Source organism: Saccopteryx bilineata, chromosome 5 (assembly GCF_036850765.1).
Source record: "Saccopteryx bilineata isolate mSacBil1 chromosome 5, mSacBil1_pri_phased_curated, whole genome shotgun sequence".
Lineage (NCBI taxonomy): Eukaryota > Metazoa > Chordata > Mammalia > Chiroptera > Emballonuridae > Saccopteryx > Saccopteryx bilineata.
In genome coordinates, this window is record NC_089494.1 from 228,370,539 (window position 1) to 228,395,441 (window position 24,903).

General features: G+C 43.8%; 1 protein-coding gene across 2 annotated transcripts in view; it reads left to right on the forward strand.

The window, feature by feature from the left end:
- The window catches only part of LNX1 (ligand of numb-protein X 1), a 180,323-nt gene that overhangs the window by 53,341 nt on the left and 102,079 nt on the right, over nt 1–24,903 (forward strand). For both annotated transcript variants that reach the window (XM_066233592.1, XM_066233591.1), the window contains exon 2: nt 10,875–11,006. The gene's annotated coding sequence lies outside the window, so the exon portion shown is untranslated. The remainder of the gene's footprint in view (nt 1–10,874; nt 11,007–24,903) is intronic.

The following is a 24,903-nucleotide window of genomic DNA, read 5'->3' on the forward strand; positions in this document are numbered from 1 at the left end:
ATCTCCCCAGTAATGGTGAGTGGTTTCCATGATATTCTCTTTCTTCTGCATAGTCTTTGGCTTTGGAGAATGAAAGGATGACTTCTTGGCAGGGATTCCTGTTTTCTGAGGCCCAGCCCTGTCTTGGATGGAAGTGAAAGGTCCCCACCTAGAAAGTTGGCTTCTCTTGTGCGTATCACACCCGGGGAGGGCAGCAACATGAGCCTCCCCTCGCTGTTGTCTTTTCCACCCCGTCCCTATTGGGACATTTTTTTGTGAGTCATTTTATGTTATTGGTTAGTTGTTATAAATTTTCAACTCCCTCAGGAAAAGTTTGAAGACGTTGGGCTAAGGCCTGGGAGAGCACTGTGTGAAGCAGCAAGCCTGTGGAGGGGTGTTATGAGGAGGATGGTTATTTGTCCTTATTCACTGAGTGTTGAAGATGCAAAATTAACATTAAATGGGAATTAAATTACAAAACAATTAAAAAGTATATGAAGTTTGAGGTGAGGCTCTTTAAAAAATAGGTTTACTGCCCTGGCCGGTTGGCTCAGCGGTAGAGAGTCGGCCTAGCGTGCGGAGAACCCGGGTTCGATTCCCAGCCAGGGCACACAGGAGAAGCGCCCATTTGCTTCTCCACCCCTCCGCCGCGCTTTCCTCTCTGTCTCTCTCTTCCCCTCCCGCAGCCAAGGCTCCATTGGAGCAAAGATGGCCCGGGCGCTGGGGATGGCTCTGTGGCCTCTGCCTCAGGCGCTAGAGTGGCTCTGGTCGCAACATGGCGACGCCCAGGATGGGCAGAGCATTGCCCCCTGGTGGGCAGAGCGTCACCCCTGGTGGGCATGCCGGGTGGATCCCGGTCGGGCGCATGCGGGAGTCTGTCTGACTGTCTCTCCCCGTTTCCAGCTTCAGAAAAATGAAAAAAAAAAAAAATAGGTTTACTGGCATTGCCAACTCTCCTTTAAAGGGATTTCAATTTATCTAAATACAGATGTTACTGTCACCTGACAGCACAGTTCTTTTTCAAACTGTTCTCTTGAGATGCCAGCCAGAGCTGACTATAGGCACAAAACTCTGAGCCTGCCTTTGAGAAGTAGTCTTTCTAACCACTCTGCATTTGTGAAATTGTAAAGCTGCAAAAGATCTCGGGTCCTCTGGGGTGACACATGCAGATTCTAGAAGCAGGTTCGGTCCCTATTCCCGTGGGCCTCCTTCTCCGCCCGGCCCAGCATGGCTAAGGGCCAGGACACGGCTGTGAGGGCTCCTGGGAAGACAGTGGGTTCTACTGTCAAGAACTACACTCCAATATCGGCTCCATCATTTACGAGCTGGGAAAACCTGGGCAAGTATTTTTTATTATTTATTTATTTTCCAATTTATTTTTTAATAGTATGTTAAAATAAAACATACAGTACTATTTTATTTTAACACGGATAAGAAGCACTCCATTCCAAAGAATTCCTTTAAACAATAGCTGCCGAGTTAGGACTCAACACACTCCTTTACCTGATTCCTCAGTCCATAGCGTTCATTTCTACCGGCCTAGAGTCAGCCGTTTCAAGCATTTTTTCCCTAAAGGTAAAATCTATATATTGATATATCTGGGCTGAATTCAGTTTGCAGTTTGGAAACTGAAGACTGCCATGAGGGATTCTGTTTGTTAAAATATACCCCGATAGACAGCCTTCTCCATGGAGGTAAGCGGCGCGTCCCCATGAGCAAAGAGCTTCTCATTCTTTACAAGAATCCACGTGCTCTGGTTCATCTACAGAAGGTGGCTGTGGTTTTTCCAGGAAGCCACTGCCTGATGAGGGAGGCGAATTTTCTTGTGTCGGAAATTAAGGATCATTTGTGCAGAAACAGACATGAGTAACAGAGTATTAGCTGTATCAATATCCTGATGATACCTGGGCCTTCACCAGAATGGTAAAGTGTTGCCAAACTAGCTTTCCTTTGTGTTGGCAGAGCGCACACCATGATATATGGTCCCTTTCTTCTCAGCCACGAGGCTGGCACTCCCGCCAGAGTCTAGAGCAGGGGTCGAGAACCTATGGCTCGTGAGCCAGATGTGGCTCTTTTGATGGCTGCATCTGGCTCGCAGAAAAATCTTTAATAAAAAATATAATAATGTTAAAAATATAAAACATTCTCATGTATTACAATCCATTCATTTCCTACCGCTCATGTTCATGGTTGCGGGTGGCTGGAGCCAATCACAGCTGTCCTCCAGTTCAACACCAAATTTTTATTGGATAATGCCTAACGTACACGAGTCGTTGTATGGCTCTCATGGAATTACATTTTAAAATATGTGGCGTTCATGGCTCTCTCAGGCAAAAAGATTCCCGACCCCTGGTTTAGAGGAAACGGGCAGGAGGCGATGAGCCCATTCAAGCGCATTAGCAGTGTTGTCCAGTGGGGATTTTTCTATTTTTCAATTGATGCAAACTTTAAAACCACCCTATTTGAAAAAGGGGGTAGATCTATTTCCATAAGAAAATGTTATATTTACCAATAGAGTTTCTTTTTGTTGCTATTATTGAATTTATTGGGATGACATTGGTTCACAAAACTGTACAGGTTTCAAATGCACAACTCACCAAACACCATCGGCTCACCCCATAGTGTGCCCTCCTAGGCAAGTACTTCTTAACCTGGAACCTGTAAATGAGAAGAGACAGGCCCACTTCCCTCCTTCACGTACTGCAACTGTACCATTCCTTTCTTGTGGCAATTTTCATCTTGTGCTTTAATCGTTGATCTTGACCTATGCCTCTATTGACTGCGAGGTTCTAAAAACAGAGGCTTCTCCTCTTTGACACTGACTAGGATATTAATGGTGCTTAATAAATTTGTTGAATAAGGGAGGGAATGAATGAATGAGTGAATGAGTGAATTATGGGTGTCCAGGTAGTAGCATTATTGTGAAACTTGGGCTAGGCCCTGAGGATCTATGAAGAGCGTCTTCTCTGGCTGTCTGCAGAGAAGACAGTCTTTTAAAAAAATACAATTAGTAAAGTAACTGTTGAAGTAGCATGTGGGGAGAACGCAGAGAGACACGGATACCTACCTGCTTGGGGAAGCCAGGGAAGATTTTGTGAAGGAGATGGCATTTGAGTTGAGCCCTGAAGATGAAGTAGGAGTTTCCCAGCCTGAGCGAGCAATAATACCTGAGTCTCAGGTGTGCCTGTGACCAGCTAGTCATATTGGACAAGTTACTTTACCTCTCAGTGACTCGGTGTCTTCATCTGTTAAGTAGAGTTCATTCGTGGGGTTTCTGCCAGGATTCTGTAAGAAAACGTAGACGAAGTGCATAACACCACTCCGGGCAAAGGGAAAGGAGCACTGAGTGCTGGGCGGAGCTGCGTGGGGAAGCCCCAGGCGGGAGACCCTCGCTGTTACAGGAACCACAAACCAGGTTGCGGAGGGCACCCAGGGGGACACCAGTAAATACTGTCTCTCTTCCCCACCTGGGTTTGGGATAGTTTTGGAAATTCAAAAGAGTAATTATGAAGGCCAAAATATCGCATTTAAATGGCAATGGCTACATTGGAGAACAAGGCCCGAAACAACAAAAGCAGAGCTTGAAGGCACCCAGACTGGGCAGATCTGGGCCGGACCGCTTCTCAAACAGACGCCTGTCCAAAAAAGACTCAGAGCAGGAGCAGGAAACACCTCAGGAAAGGGCTCGCTCACTCTCAAGACAGAAGAGGGAGGAGCAAAACCGAGCCGGCCTGGTTTTCTTTCCCATTTTCGTCAGGGACACTGAGGGGAGAGTGAGTACAGTGTGGAGCATTGTCAGAGCTTGCTTTGGAAGCTGCTTTTCTATAGAATGGGGGTGTAGAGAGTGCTCCCCATTAACACAGTGGTACTAGAGCGTGGCAGCTAGGGTCATGATGGTGAACCTATGACACACGTGTCAGCACTGACACACGTAGCCATTTTCAATGACATGCGGCCTCATCCAAGAGAAGTATGGGGCCGCATGCCGAGAAGGACTTTTCATCCTCGACTCCTGCACAGCCAGGTGCAGTAGCTGAGGATAAAACATTGCTGTAGTGTAGACACTGTGCTGGAGGTCTGTAGGCCAAAACAACAGAACTCTCGCACAGAGCGTCTAGTTCCGGGACTTCCGGTTAGGCCGTTAGGGGATCTTTGACCTCACTTCTGGCCAGTGGAGCAGGGAGCAGCAGAATGCTGTGGGGGACGTATCTCTGGGGCCCTGTGATCGCCATTACCAGCAACCACATAACCACAGCAACCATCATCCAATCTACTGTTCTGGGGTGTCATGGATTTCTAATTGACCATCATTACTGAGATAAGTGAGGGGGAAGCTGGGAGAGGCGAGGGCCTGTGCTATGGGTGCCGTTTCCCGCCATTAGAAATAGAGGCAGCTATCTTAACTTACATAAGATGCAACTTGCAGAATTTCAAGACAGCATCTGGGCTCAGGCGTTTGTTGACTTGAGGTCAAAGCTTGAGAATCTGGAAAGGTGCCACTTGGAGAATCAAGAGGAGTGGCACTACGAACAGGAAATTTGGAGTGCCTAGAACCGACTACCAGACACTTTTAGCACCCTGAAAAATATAGCAATGGCTTTACTCACAGTTTTTTCCTCTACATACTTTTGTGAGACTTTATTCTTGGTGTTAAATAATATAAAAACCAACAAAAGAAACAGATTGACAGATGAAGTTAGTAGCGCTTGCTTGGGCTTGCAGTGTACAAAATACCAACCTTCAATTGAAGATTTAGCCAATGAAATTCAGCAACAAAAAAGTCACTAATAGGCAGGTTAGTTAAAGAATTCCCCCTCCCCCTCACTTATCTTAGTTCACAGCACCCCACACAAGTTAAATATCAAGACCAACAAAAGAAACCGACTGACAGATGAACAAAGAAGTCACTAAGCAGGTAAGTTAAATAATTAGTTTTTGGTTTACTAAATATAGTTATATATTACAATTATACATTTTTGCTATTTCAACTATAAATATTGTGAAATTATGGTTTTTTTCACAAAGTGACACACCACCTGAGTAATGCTCGGTTTTTTGGCGAATTTTGACACACCAAGCTCAAAAGATTGCTGTCACTGAGCCGGGGGGGGGGGGGGGGTATTGTGTGGATGGGAAGGGTGTTGATGAGGTCTGACAGGCAGGCAGGGGCAACACAATTGAACTGAAGGTGGAAGGCCACTGAGAGGAAAGGAAGAGGCACTAGCTGGGTTGGCAAGGAGAGTGACAAGTGCAGCTGCCACTGCAGACCACACCTAGTGACGCCAGTCTTTATGCTTATAGAGAGGGCTGCCGCCATGGTTCCTCCAGGTCATCAGGAAGTTGAAGAAGCTGCCACGGAAGTGGCATCTGGACCAAATAGGCTTGAAGTGACAACAGTGGGGAGTGGATATTCCTGGGCCACCTCCAGGAGTCCAGAAACCAGGGATCAGAATCCAGAGAAGAAGGCAAAACTGAAATAGGAGCGAGAATACAGCAAAGAGTAGCATTCTCATATTTTTTTTGAAATGGAAGATTTGGGGATGATAAAAATATCCAAGGGGCAGCCCTGAGAGTGGGCAGCTTAAGAGGAGTAGAGGTAAATGTCCTTGTAGTTGAGGAGGTCAAGGATGCTGGAGGCGTCATCTAGAAGGACATGGAAGCCCTCAAGATGGGGCTAAAGTTAACTAGGAGAGACATTTTACATCTTTTACATCTTTAAAGATGGCATTTAGTCATTTATAGTGGATATTTATAAAGGAATCAATAAAGAAACAATGATATGACAAGCTCCAAAATAGCTACAATCATCACAAAAATATTGACAAACCAACCTGGTTTGTGGAAGAATGGGGTCATAGAAACATAAAGATATTTACAGTTGTGAGCCATCTCTAATAACTGAGGTACTCTCTCTCCTCCCAAAAGTATACAAACCAGAGGAGTGTCTGCTGCTAAACTATAGCTCCAAAGAATATCCTAGAAGCCCATCTGCAAACCAGGCAACACACAGGCTGTGAGTGTGTAGGAGAAATGCAATCTCTTCACACAGAACCAGATGTCATCTATCACATCAGCTGATATTTGTGATTATTACTGTTATTTTCCATAATTGCCCTTCAGGGATCTGCCTCTTTGTATCATGTTAAGTACTTGTAATTAGCCAATGAAAGATTTGGAGCTAAACTAGTTTTGAAAAAAAAAAAGACTGAGAAACTGAGGCCAATATGATGGAATGTACACAGTAATTCCATTCTCATAATGTTAAATACGTTCAGCCAAGATGCTTTTTCTAGAGATGTGTTTTATTAGAATCAGATGGAGTATGTCCACTTTTGTTGTAGCATTCACTTTTCTTAGACCACTCTACAAATAAGCCATAAAAAAAGAAAGAGAAAGAAAGAAGGAAAGGGAGGGAGGGAGGGAGGGAGGAAGGAAGGAAGGAAGGAAGGAAGGAAGGAAGGAAGGAAGGAAGGAAGGAAGGAAGGAAGGAGAGAGAGAGAGAAAGAAAGAAAGAAAGAAAGAAAGAAAGAAAGAAAGAAAGAAAGAAAGAAAGAAAGAAAGAAAGAAAGAAAGAAAGAAAGAAAGAAAGAAAGAGAAAGAAAGAAAGAACAAGCAAATGAGCTTCCAAAAAGTAATTCTGAAGGATCACCTCACGGGGCTGAGCAATACGTTCATTGCCAGAGGCAATCCTTGAGAATGCCAACCTTCATTGTGGTGATTTAGAAGGAAAAGACTTTGAAAACAGACCTCCTTTCCCCCTTTCGATTTCCCTGTCAAGACACATAAAAGAATTTAAACTAATCAAAAAGCCCAAGTGAGCTGGCTGGTTAACGAGGACAGGCCCAACCTTGAGTTCAGAGAGCTTTCTAATGCATTCCACCTGTCTCTCCCAGGAGCAAAGTTTACAGGATATAGTGACTGCAAAGGAGGCTTGCTTCTAAAGAGAAAGAAGCTCACATAGCCGCCAAAATGGTGTATCATGGACTTTTAGCTCAACGTTGAAAGCGTTGTCACTCTTAATAAATTACCTCATGCCCAAAATACTGAATTTCTTTCTTTCTTCCTTAAAAAGAAAAAAAAAAAAAAGGCTGTTTAATCATCATGGGAAAAGGAGCCGGCAGACACTCCTCTGGTTTGTGTACTTTTGGGGGGAGAGAGAGTACCTCGGTTATTAGAGATGGCTCACAACTGTAAATATCTTTATGTTTCTATGACCTCATTCTTCCACAAACCTGGTTGGTTTGTCAATATTTTTGTGATGATTGTAGCTATTTTGGAGGTTGTCATATCATTGTTTCTTTATTGATTGAAAACCTGAATCAGTCGATCCTGGTCCCACCTTACCCATCCATTCAGCATGTGACGGGTTCTCTTCACCCTGGCAGGACGAACATTTTTCATTGTCTGGTCTTTCCCGTCCCCCACCACACAGCTTCCTCCTCGACACACATAGGCTGTGATCACCCCTGCCTTCGCCTACAGTCCTGCCCCACCTGGACCTGTTTGCCTTTCTCCAAATCCACCGCTCCAAATCTTTCAAAGTCCAATTCATGTTCCATTCTCCATGACCTCTTCCCCAACGGCACCAGCCAACACCAATCTTTTTCCAACCTGATTATCCCTCCCACTTCCTGTCAAACTAAGGATAGAAATTGCACTGTGCTTGGACTTACGTTTTGAAGATATTGAGGTTGCCTCTGAGCTCAAGGGCACTATAGCCCTTCAGCAATAACTGTGAAAATAGTACGGGGGCAGGAATGGAGAGGTGGGTGTGTGCTTAGTATTTGCTAACCTTGGTCTAAACCACCCACCTTGGCAGTGGTTCCTATTGGAACTTACTTTCACATTGTCTCGTATCACCCACTTGTCTGGAGTTCCGTGTTCTTATGAAGTGATAGAGAGGAACAACCATAACAGAGGTCATAGAGAGTTACAACTGACCTTTTTGGAGGGGCTCTTCAAGGTGGCTTTCCCTTCCTGGGGTTGGTTTGATAGGCCTCAAAAAGATGATTTCAGATATGCAATAGGGATGCTGGATTTCCTGGTATGTTTTCTCATAAATATATCTGTAAATATATCCATATGTATGTCCTATACATATATACTCAATGTAGAAACTAGATTACTAATTAATTTGCAATTGGAGACGATTCTTCCCAGAAATTACACTCCCCAGGCCATTTCTTCAAGGCACTTCCTTCTGAACAGAGGATAGGTAAGAGGCTTCCTAGTTTCTGAGAAGTTGTCCAAGGAGCATGAAATCAGAGCCTTCCTCGCCTCTCCTTCCAGCGGTGAAAGCTGCTCTGGCCTGCGACTCACTGGGGTGCTGTCCCTGCGACTCACTGGGGTGCTGTCCCTAAGCAAGTGCCCAGCCTCTGTGTGCTTTGGTTTTCCCAGCTGGAAATGCAGATAGTTCTCCTGCCTAACATACAGGGTTGTTGTAAAGAGTGCTTACAACAGTAAGTAGCATCTGCTAAGCACTTATTCAGTGTTAGTTCTTTATGACTTTTATTTTTATCTTTTTACCAATTCTTTAGAAATTTTATTTCCATAATAATACAACAGCCCTAATAGAATAATGAAGCCCATGTTGATTTTTTTTTTTAACCTTTAAAGATTATTCAAAATCCAGGAGTACCTACACAGGTCTTACTTGGGATGGCCGATTGTGTGAAATACTTTGGGGTTTTTTCTCTCCTTTTCTCTACACCATGCCTGGGAGGGAATGCTACTCCTGGTTCAACGCCTGTTCTAAATTTTTATTCCCTAGGTTGTATGTGCAGACATCTGTGTGTATGTGAATATAGTAAGTGAAGCCCCATGAAGCCCCATACCTTCGAGGCCTTTTGATTCAGCATCAATGCACTGTCCCGTCTCACAGATTTTTTTTCTCGGCCACCCTCCCCCCTTCCAAAAACAAAATAGCCTGTCTGTGATTCTCCTATCTCAAGTTGGAGCTGGGCCCTTCGGAAAAGGTGAGGCGTGATTGACACACAGGGAAGGCAGGCTTCTGTGAAGACTGCTGGAGGGTGACCTTCCAGGTGATTCATCAGGTTGGCGGGCCCGCCCAGCCCCTCCCCCCATCCAGGGGTGTCCTGCTGATGTTTCTTAATTGAGTATCAAACTGGAGGACTGGTACTTTTTCCTGAAAGACCTGCGTATAAAAGGTTTTGCTGTCTTCATCTTTGTCGCCTTTGTTGTTTATAAAAATAAAGAGGTAGCCCCACCTACCTTCGTTTCTATTGGATAAAACACAGGAGTTTTTGTTTGTTTGTTTTTAAGCTTCCAACTCTTCCAAGTGCACACAGTTCCCAGGTGGGGAAGGTAGTTGGAGCAGTCTGCGGTGGCTAGGTGGCTCAGGAGCGGAGCCAGCTCTCCTGTGAGGAACCGTCCAGAGCCTGCCCCACACCCTGCGCCCTTGACTAGAATTTCTTCTCCTTGCCTCGCTGGTTGTTTTACAGAGTGTCAAATGACTGCCCACACTGAGTCAATGTCAAGACCAAGAGAAAGAATCAAATCTTGCTTTTCCCCCTCCAATCCCCACCCTTCTCCTCCCTCTCCCCCCTCCCATCTCCCCTTCCCTGGTTACCCTTCTCCCCTCTCCCCTCCCCCAAGCCACAACACCAACCAACCAAACAAGTGGTCTGAAATCCTCTAAAGTAGTAACAGTATTAGAACCTGTGGAACCAAAGCATTTCCAGTATCAGTAGAGGGGGGAAAGGGAAAGAGGGATACAGAATAGGGGAGAAATAAGAATTTCAACGTATTTTTTTCTTTAAGGGGAGAAACAGTGTGTCTGAGCAAGCAGGCCATGGCCAGGGTAGGAGAACCCACAATTCCCCCAAATAACATACTCCAGAGATTGAAAAAATTGTCCAGAGATGCTGGACAAGGGCCACAGGAATACAAAACGTCTACATCCGATGATGGGAGTTGTTTACAATCCTCTGGAAGATGCCAAAGGGTTTAACAGTCAGGGGTAATCGCTCTCAGCTGCGGTGCGGGCCTATCACCCTCCTCCAGCCTTCCCTGCTGGAAAAGCTGAAGCAACACAGGAACAACACAGTGACTTGTCCAGGGTCACACTCTGAGCTTGGGACAGAAATAGTTCTGACTCCTTCCTCCTGGCTCTAACCAGCAGACAACGCCACCTTATTACTGTACTATCATTCAAATCTGAATCATTTAAATGACTCCTAATTGCAGGCCTATAGTGAAGTGTAACCTCCGTGTGACTCTGCCAGGCGAGCCCAGGTAGGAATGGCTGGGGCTTTACAGTCTCCCGAATATGGAATTGAAATGCTGGAAGGAGTAAGGGAGGGGAAAAGCATCTGCAAACTCCACTTGGAAACTGCTGACAGTACCCCATTTAGGGTTTTTTCAATGAATTTGATGTCACCTCCAATTAGTTATCATGTCGGAACTGAGAAGCACTTGGTGTTCAAATGAATGCCATTCAAAACAGCATTTGAGGGTAAATCTCAGCTATTTCTCAAGCAATCCATCTTCACACCCTTCCTTTTTTATGCCCCACTAAATTACTGTCTCATTTTGGTGTTTAAACTCCTTTTTAACTATTTTGTAGGCAGCTATTTGGAGGTGGGGGGGCAGGGAAGCAACCAGGCGTGTATGATGTCCGATCTGTCCACGGGGCTGGCCACGTGCTGTGCTCAGGAAAGAAAGTGCATTCCACTCAGCAAATCGCTCTAACTGATTCATTTGACCACGCAGAGACGCCACCTACCTGCTTGCAGGTATTCAGGTAAATGACAGGTGGGCGGGACCTACTGACTGTTTCAATAGCTAAGGTCCCAGCAATGTTTTATCTGTGGAGGCTCCCGTGATGTCACATGTTTCCTGCTCTCCACCAACCAATGCCCTCCTCCTTCCTCTAGGCACCTGTATCCCGAAGCTGAGGCCGGTCACAGCGGCGGCGGCGGCCCAGGGAGCTGCTGGATTCATCCACGAAGCATGAGGAGCTGGCCGGCTGCCTCAGCGTTGAGAGCCCCAGGCAGGCACTTAAAAAGGTGAGCTGAAACCCTCCATTTTTCTCTCTTGGCATATAGACCACTGGCCCCGTGAGGGATGTGAATGAGGAATGTGAATGGAGAATACAAGCCTGAGTGTCTGTCCCAGAGGGAGAAGCCCTTGGAGAGGAAGAGCAGAGGATGCCTTTGACATTCTGGCTGCACAGGAAAGTTCTCCCAGGCCAGAGAGTTCATCCTTTTTGCTTCTCTTAATCATTAATCCAGCTTCTGCGTGTCTGGGAAGTTGATCTGATTTTTTTTTTTTTTTTTTTTTTTAAACCCTAGAGTGTAGTGGAGACTTTTTTTTGAAACTTTAACTCAGTTCAGCCTGTCTAATGGGAGTTGGGAGCAGTGCCAAGTTCAGAATTGCCTTATTTGCCTATTTTGCTTTACTTTCTGCATTCGTCATGCCAGAGACAATTTCAATCAAAACCTGTGAACCGTCCTTAATATTTTTCCCCTGAAAGGTTGTTACTCAAACAGGTCAATTCTGTTGCCCCCTTCAGACGTCCTCTACCCCAGTTTCCCTCCCTCTAGTTCTCTTTAAAAAAAAAAGTCTACTTTTTTTGTTGTTGTTCTTTTTAAAACCACTTTGCTGTCTGGTTAGAATTGTTTACATTCAGATCTGGACTGGCTGCCTGTTGACCTTCAGTTAAAGTAAAGACTACTTCCTCTTTGCTTACAAGAATGGAACTTCAGGTCTGACTCTTAATTTTTGGGCACTTGTCCACTTTTTCTCTCTTTTTCTTTTTAGCAGCAAATATACTGAGGAGAGTGTTCTGCCAGGACCTGACTTTTTTTTTTTTTTACAAGTAATTTTACCTGTAGGATCCATTTTGGTTTTCCTAGTCCTGATTACAGCCATTTCTACTTCTTTTCTTGACAGCCAGTAGCCATACTCGACACCCAATCCTGTTGTTAGAGAAAGAAACCACCTCCGAACCCAGTCCATCGTGTGTCCGCCCCCCCCCCCCATGAGCTGGAAAACTTGGGAGAGAAATCTACCTTCTAGGGAGGCATTTCATTCATCGGTTATTTTTCTGAGATTTCAGTTAGCAAATATGTTTGCAAAAGAATAACCTGTTAGGAATTATGCTCATCTTCATCCACCCAGAAACATAAAGTGCATGTCTATTCTTCAAAAAGTATAATTGAAACAAGCTGAGAAAATCCTTGTCTCAGTTGCTTCACTGAGAATCGGCAGCGCGCTTGTTGCCAATTTCCCTCTTACTCCTTGGAGGCTTGTATTGTTCTTTAACTGACCTGTGTGTCAGTTCTTTGTGTCTGCGGGTGTGTTTGGGTGGTGGTGACTGCTTGTCCTTCACTAATGTTCGCACTTGAGTCAGAGTTTTGACAGTTGGGGAGAGAAAAAAAAAATCTCTTGGATCCTGAATCTTCTGGATAAAAACATGTCCTTAAAGTCACAAAATTCTCCCACAAGATTACCATGGTTTATGGTTCTTTGCACAGTAGTTAATTTATGATTGAATGAATCAATTCATCACTACATGTCAGCTTCTCTGGCTATTCAATGAACAAAGCTGTGGCTACCAGGTCCCCAGATAATAGAAAGGGGGAAAAATGACAGAGGCTAGCATTTCAGGGTCAGGTTGTCTAGAATGCCGTTGGTCTCTTGGATAATTTGCATGTGAGTATTGTTCAAAGTGGCGAACAGAGACTCAGTGGTTCCCTTCCTGTGATAACCCCATCCCTTGATTCAAGTGGCAATAAGGCCTGACGGCAAAACTGTAAAATCTCTTCCATTTACATCCTTAACTTCTCTGACCCTCAGTTTCTTCATTAGTAAAACGAGGAGATAAGGATCTCTACGATGTAATGTAGTCGTGAAAAGTAACATATATGGAGCGCTGAGTGACAATGTCTGGTGCCAGGTGGGAGCCACACAGAGGCTAGGTCCATTCTTCTAGGAAGGCATCTCCCTGGGTTGTTTGAAGGAGACAGTCTGACCCTGTCGAGATAAGAGATCTTACGTACTTACAGTTGTTAAGAACCCTGATAGTTCTTGTTATGGTTATTAATTGTAAGTAATTGACTTCAAGGTTAACAGATCATAGAAAGAAAGCAGTCAGGAGGCAGGAGAATGCTTAAACTATGTCATTAAACAGCCAGGCAGGCTGGTCCCTGCCAGTCTCCCGGCCGTTGCTGTCACTCCTACCTTCCCCCACTCAGGGCGCTCATCCCAGGACAGACCCACAGGTCTTCAGGGGATGTGTCTTGTTGCCACTGTCTATAATCTGACTTGCTGGCCACCCTTCTGCTTTTGGGCATGCTATCTCCAGGGCAGACTGGTGGGTGCTTGACCTCCTCCAATCTTGCAGGTCAACACCTTTTGCTGACACCTGGGTGAGCTGCTTGCCAAGTCACTGGGAGAAGGAGGCAGCTGGTTTGGAAACTACACTGTGCCAAGAAAGGGGGACTGTGGGTCCCTTGAATATGACTGTCCCCTAATGGAATATCCTCTGCCCTTCGAACACCTTGAGTCACTACACAAGAAACGGAAGAAACGGTGTGTTCCCAGGCCCCTGGGTCTCACCCTATCCTGAAAAGATAAGGCAAGCTTTCATCATTCAAGAGCTAAGTAATAGCCTAGTTGACTGAGGACAAGGGTTTATAACCTTGAACCCACTACTAGCTTACTTAGGGGACCCTGGGGAAGAACCTCAACCCCCATGCCCATCAGCTTCCTTGTCTACCTTTTCCCAAAAGAGGGATGCTAAAATGGCATCCTTCACAAAACACCTCTGTCCCGGAACAGAAGCTGCCTGGCTGTGCACCCAGGACAGCAGGCCAGACTGACAGCGGAGGGGCGAGCGGTGCCTCAGTGGGGCTTAGCAATCTTACTCATTCAATTCTCGGTGAACTGGTGCTCCTGCTTTAGAATAGTGGGCTGGTCTCTGACATCTGCCTGGGTTCAAAACCCAGCTCTACGGTGTACTAGCTGTGTGGCCTGGGATAGGTTCTTAGCCCCTCTTTACCTCAGCTATAAAACAGAGTTACTGTGGAGATGAAGTGAGTCGAAACATGTAAAGTTCTTGGGAAAGTGCCCGGCACAATGATAGCTGGTACTAGCACTATTTTCCTGAAAGGAAAGTATAATGGGTAGGATCAGAAATCTGGGTTCCAGGCTGGTTCCGCCATGTAAATTACTAAGCTAAATAAGTGACTTAGTATCTCTTTGTCTCTGTCTCCTCATCTGGAAAATGAAATACTTATCAAACCCAGTGCTGTAAGGAGGAATAATTGAAATGACTTTATGTACATGCCAAGTACATAGTAAGTGCTCAACACATCTTAAGCATTGTTATAAATTATTATTAAAAAAACATTGGTTATATCAGTTACAGTTAGACATCTAAGGTCATGCTTGTCTGGTTATAATAATTATAGAAACAGTAATAAGTCAAAGGCTAAAGACTGAACAAAGCAGATTTCCCTGAAAGGCCCCGAAAGGCCTGGAAGGAATGCCAGGTAACAAAGATTATCTTGTTTATCTTGGAGTTGCAGGGTAGGGTAGCTGCCAGTCTCAATGCCTGGTCTTTGCAGAACTGTGGGCAGTAGGATTCTGCGACTAAATAAACAGTGGATTCTTCTGGAGCAGTGATTCCTGGCTTCCTGGCTTCTGGTGTCTTCTTTTTAGATTTGAATTCCTCACTTAAAGTGGAGAACATCCGGTCTGCTAGGATCCTAATGACTTAAAAGGCCATTCTGTAAGATGCTGCCAAGAGAGGACCGAGGAGGGAGGCTCTGCAATGGGCTCTCCTCATCGCCTCAGCATTCAGAGACTTCCTGATGGTGCACAGCCATGCCTGACCTCCAGATGCTGACATCACATAGACACTTTGATGGGGGTGGCAAGTTTATTGTCCTCTGACAGTGTGTCCCAAGTATTGAGGGCTTTTCAAAACTATTTGGAGGGAAGACTACATCACCCTTCTGGGATTAGTGTGATTTAATCATTTTCTATCCCCAAAGAATAAGAATTAACATGAAAACCATAATGTTTCTCAGAACAAACACATCATTGAACTGAAATCAGAAACAGAAAATGTTGGTTGTCTCCTGCAAACCTCTTATAGTCATCATCTGGTCTTATCACATTTTGTTGTAAGTGACTCGAGTAGAGTGACTTACTGTTTAGTTACCCAGAGACACACTTCAGATCAGTATAAGGAAGAGCTTTCTAAGAATTAGAGTTGTCCCCAAATCCAGTAGGTTGCCTCTGGGGTACTGAGTTCCCTGTCACTGAAGGTGAATATTTCTTGGTATATTTAGCAGGTGGTATGGGCTTGTGAATGGATGAATGAATGAATGCCAAAGAGGATTTGTATTCCTTTTGCAGCACATACTGTACACTCATCTGAAAATAAAGATTATATCGCTGATTTCACAGTACCATTTTAAAGATTAAATGAAAAAAATAATGTAAAATACCTAGCACAGTACCTTGTTCCTAGTGACCCGCTTATCTAAGAGTAATAATTATTGCTTTGTTTTATATTCTTAAAAGAATGGGAGAGAATAGATTCCTGCTTCAAGTAGAGGGTAGACAAGATCTCCAAATTTGAAATTTACAGTTTGTATTCTGGTCTCTTTATTCAAACTCTCTCTACCGCTGATCTTCTTCCTTCATTTCTCCAGAACTCCCTCCGCTCTAGGAAGCCAAATGGCTGGACCCGGTGGACTGACGAGTACAGTGCTAGCAGTACCAGGAATTCTGTCCCAGTTACCCAGGGCCATTTTTTTTTTTTTTTTTTTACATCACTAATTTGTGACTTGGAATGCATGGACTTAAATTCCGCCATTATTTTCCAGTGACTCTTATTTGCTTCTTGTGTTGATGCATTTGTCACAAGGACAAAAAAGAGTTCACCAGCGGCAGCAGAGTGGAAGGTCTCCAAGAATTTTCTTTAATGACCTCTTGGCACCATCCATGCATGGCAACAGCACATGCATGTCATTGCTATCTGCTGAGATGATTTGCATCACTTGCTGATGACTGCTTGGTCAGTCACGTGGCCTTTTTTTGAATAGAACACTGCATGTTTAGGCTCCTGCGTGCTCATATTAACACATGAGTCACCTAGTGTTTTCATAGTCCTCATTAAGTATTATTGTTATGCTTGTAATATGTCTTTGACAACACACACACACACACCCTCAGCCAATCTATCTATGGCCTGTTTTTCGCTTGGGGCCCTTACAATTGTGGTTTAACAATCATCCTTGAAGACTTTTGTGTTATAGCTTAGTAATGGATTAAAAATAAGTTATTATGTTTTTATATTAGGGCAAAACTACTATTCCCTAAGTACGTAATAGTCTAAGTAACTGCCACGCCGATGTACTTTCTGTATTCCTAAGCTGTGTAGGGAAGTGTTGGAGGGTTTCATTGGGATGTTTGCCCCATTTCTGGGGAAAACCCCTGGAAATACATAGCCCCTATATTAGCTTTCTAGTGCTGCTATAACAAATTATCATAAACCTGGAAGCTTAAAACGACACAAGCTTATTCTCTCACAGTTCTGGAGGCCAGAGCTTGAAGTCAAGGTGCTGGCAGAGCCTTGCTTCCTCCAAAGGCTCCAGAGGAGGGTCTTTCCTTGCCTCCTCCAGCTTCCGGTGGCCGCGGCGCTCCCTCAGTGTGGCTGTGGAACTCCGGTCTGCCTTCACATCTCCTTCTTCCCTATGTCTGTGTCTTCTCTCCTGTCTCTGACAAAGACACTTGTTGCTGGATTTAGGATGAATCAGATCATTCAGCATGATCTCACTTGAGATCCTGAATTATATCTTCAAAGACCATTTTTCTAATAAGGTCACATTCATAGGTTCTGGGGTTTTGGATGTGGACATGTCTTCTGAGGGGGGGGGGCATCATTATACTTCCTATATGCCCCAACTGACATACACACGCACAGACCCATCTCACTACTTATGGAGAGACTCCTTGTCCACTTCGACACTGAAATAATAGGCAAAACATAGGCAAGGAGAGTTTAAGTTGGCAGCCTTTGCCACTACCATTATTTATTTCTATGTTCAAGGCACAATAGTGCTTTATATTCTAATGACCTATTGAGTATTTTCAGTCCATAGTGTGATGTATCTATAAAAGCAGATCAGTAAAGACCACCTTAGGTTGTCTTTAATACATAAGTAGTGTCCCTGTTAAGGAAGTGGTTAGTGATGATTCTACAGTATCCTAAACTCATTCATCTACAACTGGTTAGGTAAGTGTTCACATCCAGGTGCCATGTTTTCAAAGGGACCTTAACAAACTAGAGGTGTCCTGAATGGACCATTTACTACCACCTGGAATACCCAGGAGGACAAACAGCTGGAGAAACCAGAGACAAAGAAAAGACAAGAGAGAAACCACCAACAACACCATCTTTAATTTGGGGGAGGGGCTGTCGTTTGTTACACTGAAAGGCAGAACAAGGGTCAAAGGTCACAGTAAGGAGAGAAGCATTTAGCTATTGGCAAACTGATGCACTCCCCATCGTTGGAGGTGTTTCCAGCAGAAGTTGGTAGGTCACAGCTCAGGGATGCTGTAAAGAGGATTCCTGCACTTGGTGAGAATCTAAGATCCTTGCTCAACTCAAACTCTTGTGACTTCTAAATAAATAATTTTAAAATCTCAAATACACAGTGTCACGGGGGATCACCAAACACCACTGTGTGTGTTCCTCTTCCTTGGTTGAGAAATTTGCTCAGGTTCCTCCCCCAAACCTAGATTTCTTCCCACTTGTCCACATCCCACTTCTCTTTCGTGAGCCGCACAGAAGGCCCTCTATTCCGTGAGCTTGCCTGGGCTCTCTGGGCCACACTCAACTGCTCGCTGGTCCCGTTCCCTCCAAACTCGTCCCTAGCTCTTATTTTGGAAGACCGCCCTCATTGCCATACTTACTGTGTATTCTCTTGCAGTGTTTTAACATTTTTTTCTATATGTGCCCTTTATTTTTCTAATTAGACTTAACTCCTTGAAGATGAAATTGAATTCCCTGTGGGAACTCTCACAGAATTTAAGGCACATTCCAGCATGTAATAGGTGATCAATGAGTACCTGTAGAATTGAAACACAGCCGAAAAATATTAACAATACAAGTATCTTCCTTCATCTTGTTCTTCTCTCCACAAAGGGTTATCTGTTAAAAAGTCATAAGCGTTTCCTGAAATTGTTTTTGTAGCTTTGGGTGGAAGAATGCCCTGCTTCTCCTCTGACACGGGCCTTCCCGGGATCCTATGACAACCATGGGCATGAACAGAGCCCTTGTTCAATACAGAATACTCAGCCTTCATTTCAGCTGTTGGTAGGGGCGAGCTCTGTTTTACCGTGTTGATAGACCAGGAAATGGAAGGACGCTTTTTCTGGGACAGAGCTCTTATAGACAGACTCAACTATGGAAGGTGTGCCTCACAACCCAGGGGAAAGGCAGTAATCTGCAGGGGAAGGCAAAGCTCCTCTCGGCCCCACCTGGGAGGATCTGCCCTGGCTTCTTAAACTTGTCTCTAACTGATGAGCTACTTAGGACTCTTTCCACTTAATTACTTCCCTTGTTTTTCCCCCACTTTCTAAATATCTATGCTTTCAGTTATTGCCTCCAAAGGCATTATCTTGTCTTCTTTTAGTTCAATTCTCCTTTAATTTCTTGGCTATATTTTGACCTCCTTAAAGATTGTTTGTTTTTTTCTGTCCTCCTGGTGTTGCCAATGCTCCGCAGGCTAGTGTCGTTCACAGATTGTGTGAGTGAACTGCCTGCTCCCTCTTGGAGACCATAGAATTAGATATTACTTAGGAGCAGAGCTACCCCCACCTTGGCAATAGTCCATAAGCACCTGCCATCCCTCTGCTCCCTCTTCTTTTCCTCTGCAATGTATATAGCACTCCTCCCCCCACCTCCCTACCCCCAGAACTCCTACTTTCTACTCTGGCTCTTGATTCAAGAATATCTTTTATCCCATGTATGACTATTTGTATTCGGGTCACTAGAGCTCCCAATTCCTCTCTATTACAGATGTGTCTCTAAGCTGAGGAGTAATCCATTTGTCCATCTTCTTATATACATTGGCTCACAACTGATATTTACTTAAAAATTGATGGCACCAAGTCGATATTGATTATTGACACCTGTAAATCTCACACATTTGTCCGTAATCTAAAATGTAACTGTAAATTTATTATGTTTAATGGAAGATGGACTTTGCCCTAATTTTGGCAATTGCTTTCCCCCGGTATGTAATCTAATTTAGGAGTTCCAGTCAGGGTCAGGAGTGGCTAGCTCAACGTGCCTACTAGGAATTATTTTAGAGAAAGAGGCAAGGCCACCAGATTAACGGCACCGTCTGCTCTGTTTCTCCTTGGGTATCCTTCCGGTTTTCAAGGGCCAGGATGGTGTTCTGACAGTGATCGTGACCTGTGCCCTGAGCAGTGGCCCCGGTGACCGGCCTGAAGCCAACTCTGCAGCTATTTTGCCCCATGTAGCTTTATCCAAGATTTAAAGCGTCATCATCAACAACAAGAAAAACCTTAAGCTCAATTTCTGGCAGGGAGATCATTGGGTACAGGGTTCGTGGACTTCCTGTGTTTGAGATGCACTGTAAAACATTAGGGTTAGTTCAAGGAATGAAAAGATTCCAAACAAAATTAAATAAGTCAGCAAAAATTGTGAAGCAGACACAATTACAGTAGGGCAGAGCCTCACATTGCTTCTAAAATGTCACGGTCCCACGGTGTCCTTGCCAGAGAGACCTGTTTGATCACATGACTGGGCTCTCTCATATACTCACAGAACAAAGCTCTTCCAGGATCCGGTCATTTTGTGAACCTTTGGGGGACCTGGCTTTAGATTACATTTCTTTCTCTCATTTGAAGCAAGCTCCTCCGTTCTTTTTCTTGCCTCATGAATCCTTAAGCAAGTTGATCACCTGGTATCTCTAACAAATGAAATAATCAGCTGGAGCAACCACCAGGTGAGACCTCGGTTAAAACTCAGTGGCACACCTGTGACAAGTTTGTATTTCTCCGGTTTTGCCTTTGCAGGGATGGGAAAAGGTCAGGTACGAGGGAAATACTGAGACCCACAGGAGTTGTTGGTAGCAGAGCTGCATCCAAACTACACTCTCTGTACTTGGGTTTCTAAAAATAATAGCGACAGGGTCATGATTAAGGTGAGGCAAATGAGGCCACTCTTCTTTCGGTGCAGAATTTAAGGAGGCACCAGAAATTTCAGTAATCACAATAAGTAATGTTTTGATGATTATTTTAAAAAATCAAAACTAATGCAAAAAAAAGTCTATGATGAACAAACGATCAAAATTTATTTTAAATAAAGACAAGATCAATAAGCTGAATTTATTTTTAAATTATTTAAGACTATCAGTCAGAGAAACTGTCAAATACAGCAAGTCCCTTCATTGAAAATGAGATAAGCAAAGAGGAAGGCTTTGCAACTAACCTTCTGTTTTTAGCATAAATAAAATATTTAAACTTAAAATGATGTTGTGATTTTTAATATTACATTTCATGTTTCCCAAATTTTTTCAATTACCTGAGTGATGCCATTACAATTACACAGAAAACACGTGTATCAGGAGATACACACTTCCTTTAGCCTCAGGCTGCGACGTGGGTCAGCACAGCACGAGTGGGATAAATGCATCTGTATTCAGAAATGTCTTCAGTGCATTTTTGCGAACGTGTTGGTCATAGACCCAGTAGGAATTTTCCGTAGGCGTGGCTTTCTAGTAGGTGCCCCTCCCCTAAATAAGTGGAGAACTCCAAGAGGGCCAGTACACCTCGGGCAATTGTGCATCTTCTCTGCAGGGCTGAGGGAGGGCAGGGGAAGGAGCACCTGCAGCTGCAGGACTTCCGGTTCATTCCATTGTCCCCGCCTCCGCTGCCCTCGGCCTGCCACTATTTTAACTTCTCCATTTGTTAGTGAACTCCAGGGAAAGTTAACCAATGTTTGTGCTTTGGGGAGGAAAAAGTATCTCTGATTTGCCATTTGTTTAAATGGTTTCCACTTCTCTTGTGTTGTTTTGTTGGCAAATTTTAGAACAGCAAGAATGATCAAAATAAAGGAGTGCTTACAAACAAATGGAGGGCCCCAATTTCCCCAAATATCTGGGGATCAGGTCAAACATGAAGGGTTCTAACGTGGAACTCGTTAGCCAATGAGGACTTTCTTCTGTTTATAAAAATCTACCCGATGCCATTAAATATCTTTGCATTTTCTAAATCGTGTTCATGGTCCTTGTTTTTGCTTTTAAGAGCCCTACTTTTCTGCTTTATTAACCATGATTTTTCCATCCCCTCTGTAGACAAGAATTGCTAATAGCTTCCTCTAGGCCCCGGGCAGGGCCTCCTGCTCAGCCTGCCGCCTCACCAGAGAAAACAGAGCGTCTTAAGCTCTGGGCGTGGTTATTCCCCTGCAGTGCGTCCTGGAGTTTTTCCTGTTCGGTCTCCACACACTTTGTAGCAGGGACACTGATAAAGCAGGGAGCTTGCAGAGGAGGGTGGTCGGGCTTCTGGAGTCTGCAGACCTGAAGGAACGTCAGGTGAACCTAAGGCTGCTGAACCTGGGGGAGAACACGCGGTGTGCCTTCAAATACTGAGAGGGCTGAAGGAAATGCACATTTTCTAAATAGCTCCTAGGATATTGCTGGCACTTGTGGAGGGGTGGGTGAATTCTAGAGAGGCATATTCTTGCTCAATATATGGACTTTCCCTCCCTAATAGAGTTATCCAAAGGAGGAACGATCTGTTTTATAAAGTAATACAGGTCTGTTGCATTTAAGGACCATTTCTCAAGACTCTCTTTCAACCTGCAGAGTCAATGGCTACAACATTGCGTCTTTGTGAAGGTTATAGTTCCAATTCAGGACATACTGCCCTTTGACTCTAAGGATGGATTCTCCCCCCCCCCTTTTTTAAATTTTGCAATTATGGTTTACTTTCAATATTATTTTGTATTGGTATTAGGTGGATGTATAGTGGTTAGACAATCATATACTTTACAGAGTGATTCCCCAGATATTTCCAGTACCCTACCTGGCACCATACATAGTTATCACAATATTATTGACTATATTCCCTATGCTATACATTATATCCCCACGACTATTTTTTTAACTACCTGTTTGTACTTCTTAATTTCTCCACTTCTTTCTCCCAGTTACCCAACCCACCTCCCCTCTGGCAACCGCCCATCAGTCTGTTTTCTGTGTTTATGAGTGTGTTTCAATTTTATTTGTTCATTCATTTTGGTTTTTAGATTCCACATGTAAGTAGAAACATATGGTACTTTCCCTGACTTAGTTTACTTAGCATAATACCCTCTAGATCCATCCATACTGTCACAAATGGTTAAGATTTTATTCTTTTTATGGCCAAGTGATATTCCATTGTATATATGTACCACATCTTTTTTACCCACTTGTTTGTTGATGGGCATTTGAGTTATTTAGAATGGGTTCTTTTTAATAACATGATGTCCCATTACTATTGTTGGAAAACTGTGACTCACGCAACTATTGAAGAGATGCTTTAGAGTCAAGTCTTGTCCTTTCAGTAGGAGGAAAATATGAAATTGTCAGTGAAGTATATCCATCGCCTTTTTAATGAGTATATGGTTTACTCTGGTGACTTCATGAGGTAACTGTTGTCTATAAAACCCATGTGCAGCCTGACCTGTGGTGGCGCAGTGGATAAAGCATCGACCTGGAATGCTGAGATTGCCGGTTCAAAACCCTGGGCTTGCCCAGTCAAGGCACATATGAGAGTTGAAGCTTCCTGCCTCTCTCTCTCTCTCTCTCTCTCTCTCTCTCTCCTCTAAAATGAATAAATTTAAAAAAAGTGTTTAAAACCCATGTGCATTTAGAGAGTTAGTGGGGCAATGGCACACCAGGGACTCCATTGTTCTGGGAAGTTATCTCAGGCAGAAATGTTTCTACTTCCAAACAGGCTGTATCCCAAAGGCTATTCTTAAGTCTATTGGGGCCTGACCTGTGGTGGCATAGTGGATAAAGCATCAACCTGGAATGCTGAGGTTGCTGGTTCAAAACCCTGGCCTTGCCCGGTCAAGGCATATATGGGAGTTGAAGCTTCCTGCTCCTCCTCCACTTCTCTCTCTCTCTCTTTCTCTCTCTCCCCTCTAAAATGAATAAATAAAAATATTAAAAAAAAATTTAAGACTATTGGGTTTTTAGTGTAGGGACAGTACACATACTACTTCTAATGACCCTCTCGGTTGAGGACAGCACTGATTCACACTTGTTCAGGAATATATCTTTGTTGTCAGCCACAGAAGGTCAGAATTTGAAAGTTAGGTAGAAGAATGTCTGTATAAGTTTCAGGTGAGACCATAAACTGGTGAGAAAGGAAGCAGATTAGAGACAAACAGAGGTGGAGATTTTTATTTTTCCTGGCACTGCTCAGCACTACAGTATGTAGACAACACATAGGTCTTTGGGTCACCGCAGGCTTCTCGTCTACCCCAACTCAGAGGAAAGGGGAAAAGAATGGTTTCCAAGCCACAGTAGGGTTGCACCACCTCCATCCCCCATACACACACTCAGTGAGGGAATCCATTTCTGTGCTCTTTCTCCAAACGTAAAAAAAAAAAAAAAAAAAAAAAAAAAAAAAAAAGAAACCATTTACAGGTTGCTCTCCTTCCTTCAGCCAGGGCTGGAAGTGCTGATATCCAACACATTAATTAATGTAGATGGACCCAAAGATGACAAGCCTTCTCGCTCACTTTTGGAGGAGAAATAGTTTACCTTTTAAGCCCTAATGATTTTTTATTATTTCCTCTCAGTGCAGTAGCACAGCACATCTATGTCAAAAGTATGATACATCACACATTTATATGATGTAAACTGGAAATAAGAAATGTCGGGTTAATGTTCTTAATCATATTTTTAAAAGTCTACCTAGTTCTTTCTTTAGAGCCAAAACTGCTTGTTCAGTCAATTCTCTCATAATCTGTGTTTATTCATATAGGCTTTATTTAGTCTAAAGCAAAGTTGGAAAATATATACAGCAGTGTTTACATTAATATTATATGAAGAATCTGGTTTATGCACAAGGGCGAGTGCCAGGGAATTCAAACTGCTCTCAGAGGGAGAGGACAAAGGGAGGAAGAGAACCAGAAGGAGGAAAGGAGAGAGAGAGGAGGGAGGGAAGAGGTGGAAGGAAGGGAGGAAGGAAAGGAAAGGAAAGGAAAGGAAAGGAAAGGAAAGGAAAGGAAAGGAAAGGAAAGGGGAGGGAGGGAGGGAGGGAAGAAGGAAGGAAGGAAAGAGAGAGAGAGAAAGAAAGAAAGAAAGAAAGAAAGAAGGAAAGAAAGGTATTGGAGTTGGAATGAAAACCTGCCATTTTTGCTTGCCCCCTCGGGCATTTTAGCACTCAGTAAAGTCAAAGAAACCTTTTATTCAGAGATCTCGGCAAAACCTATTTGCAAGGCAGCATAATGAGGTTTTTTTTAAAAGCGTCTAATGTCCCAGGACTCTCAGAGTTGGTTAGTTACATGATGGGATTTTGACTAGTCATAGTCAGGGGATAAGCTGGGAGACAAAGCAGCAAAGTAGGTGCAGAGCCCGGAGTCAGCAACCCCTTCTTGGTTTGTTTCTTTTTTGGTGTGACTAGCCAGTTACTTACATGTCACACTTCAGTTTCCTTATCTGTTAAAAGAAAGAAAGAAAGAAAAACCTGGGGATTTGTGAGTATTAAATAACATGATATATAAGGCCCCTAGCACAGTGCCTGGCATGTGGTCCGTGCTCTGTTAGAAAGCAAAGAATAAAAAATTTTCCAAAATAGCCAATCACCCAGAAGAGAACAAACCACCTCCAATTTATTGGCACCAAATCACAGCACTCCAGT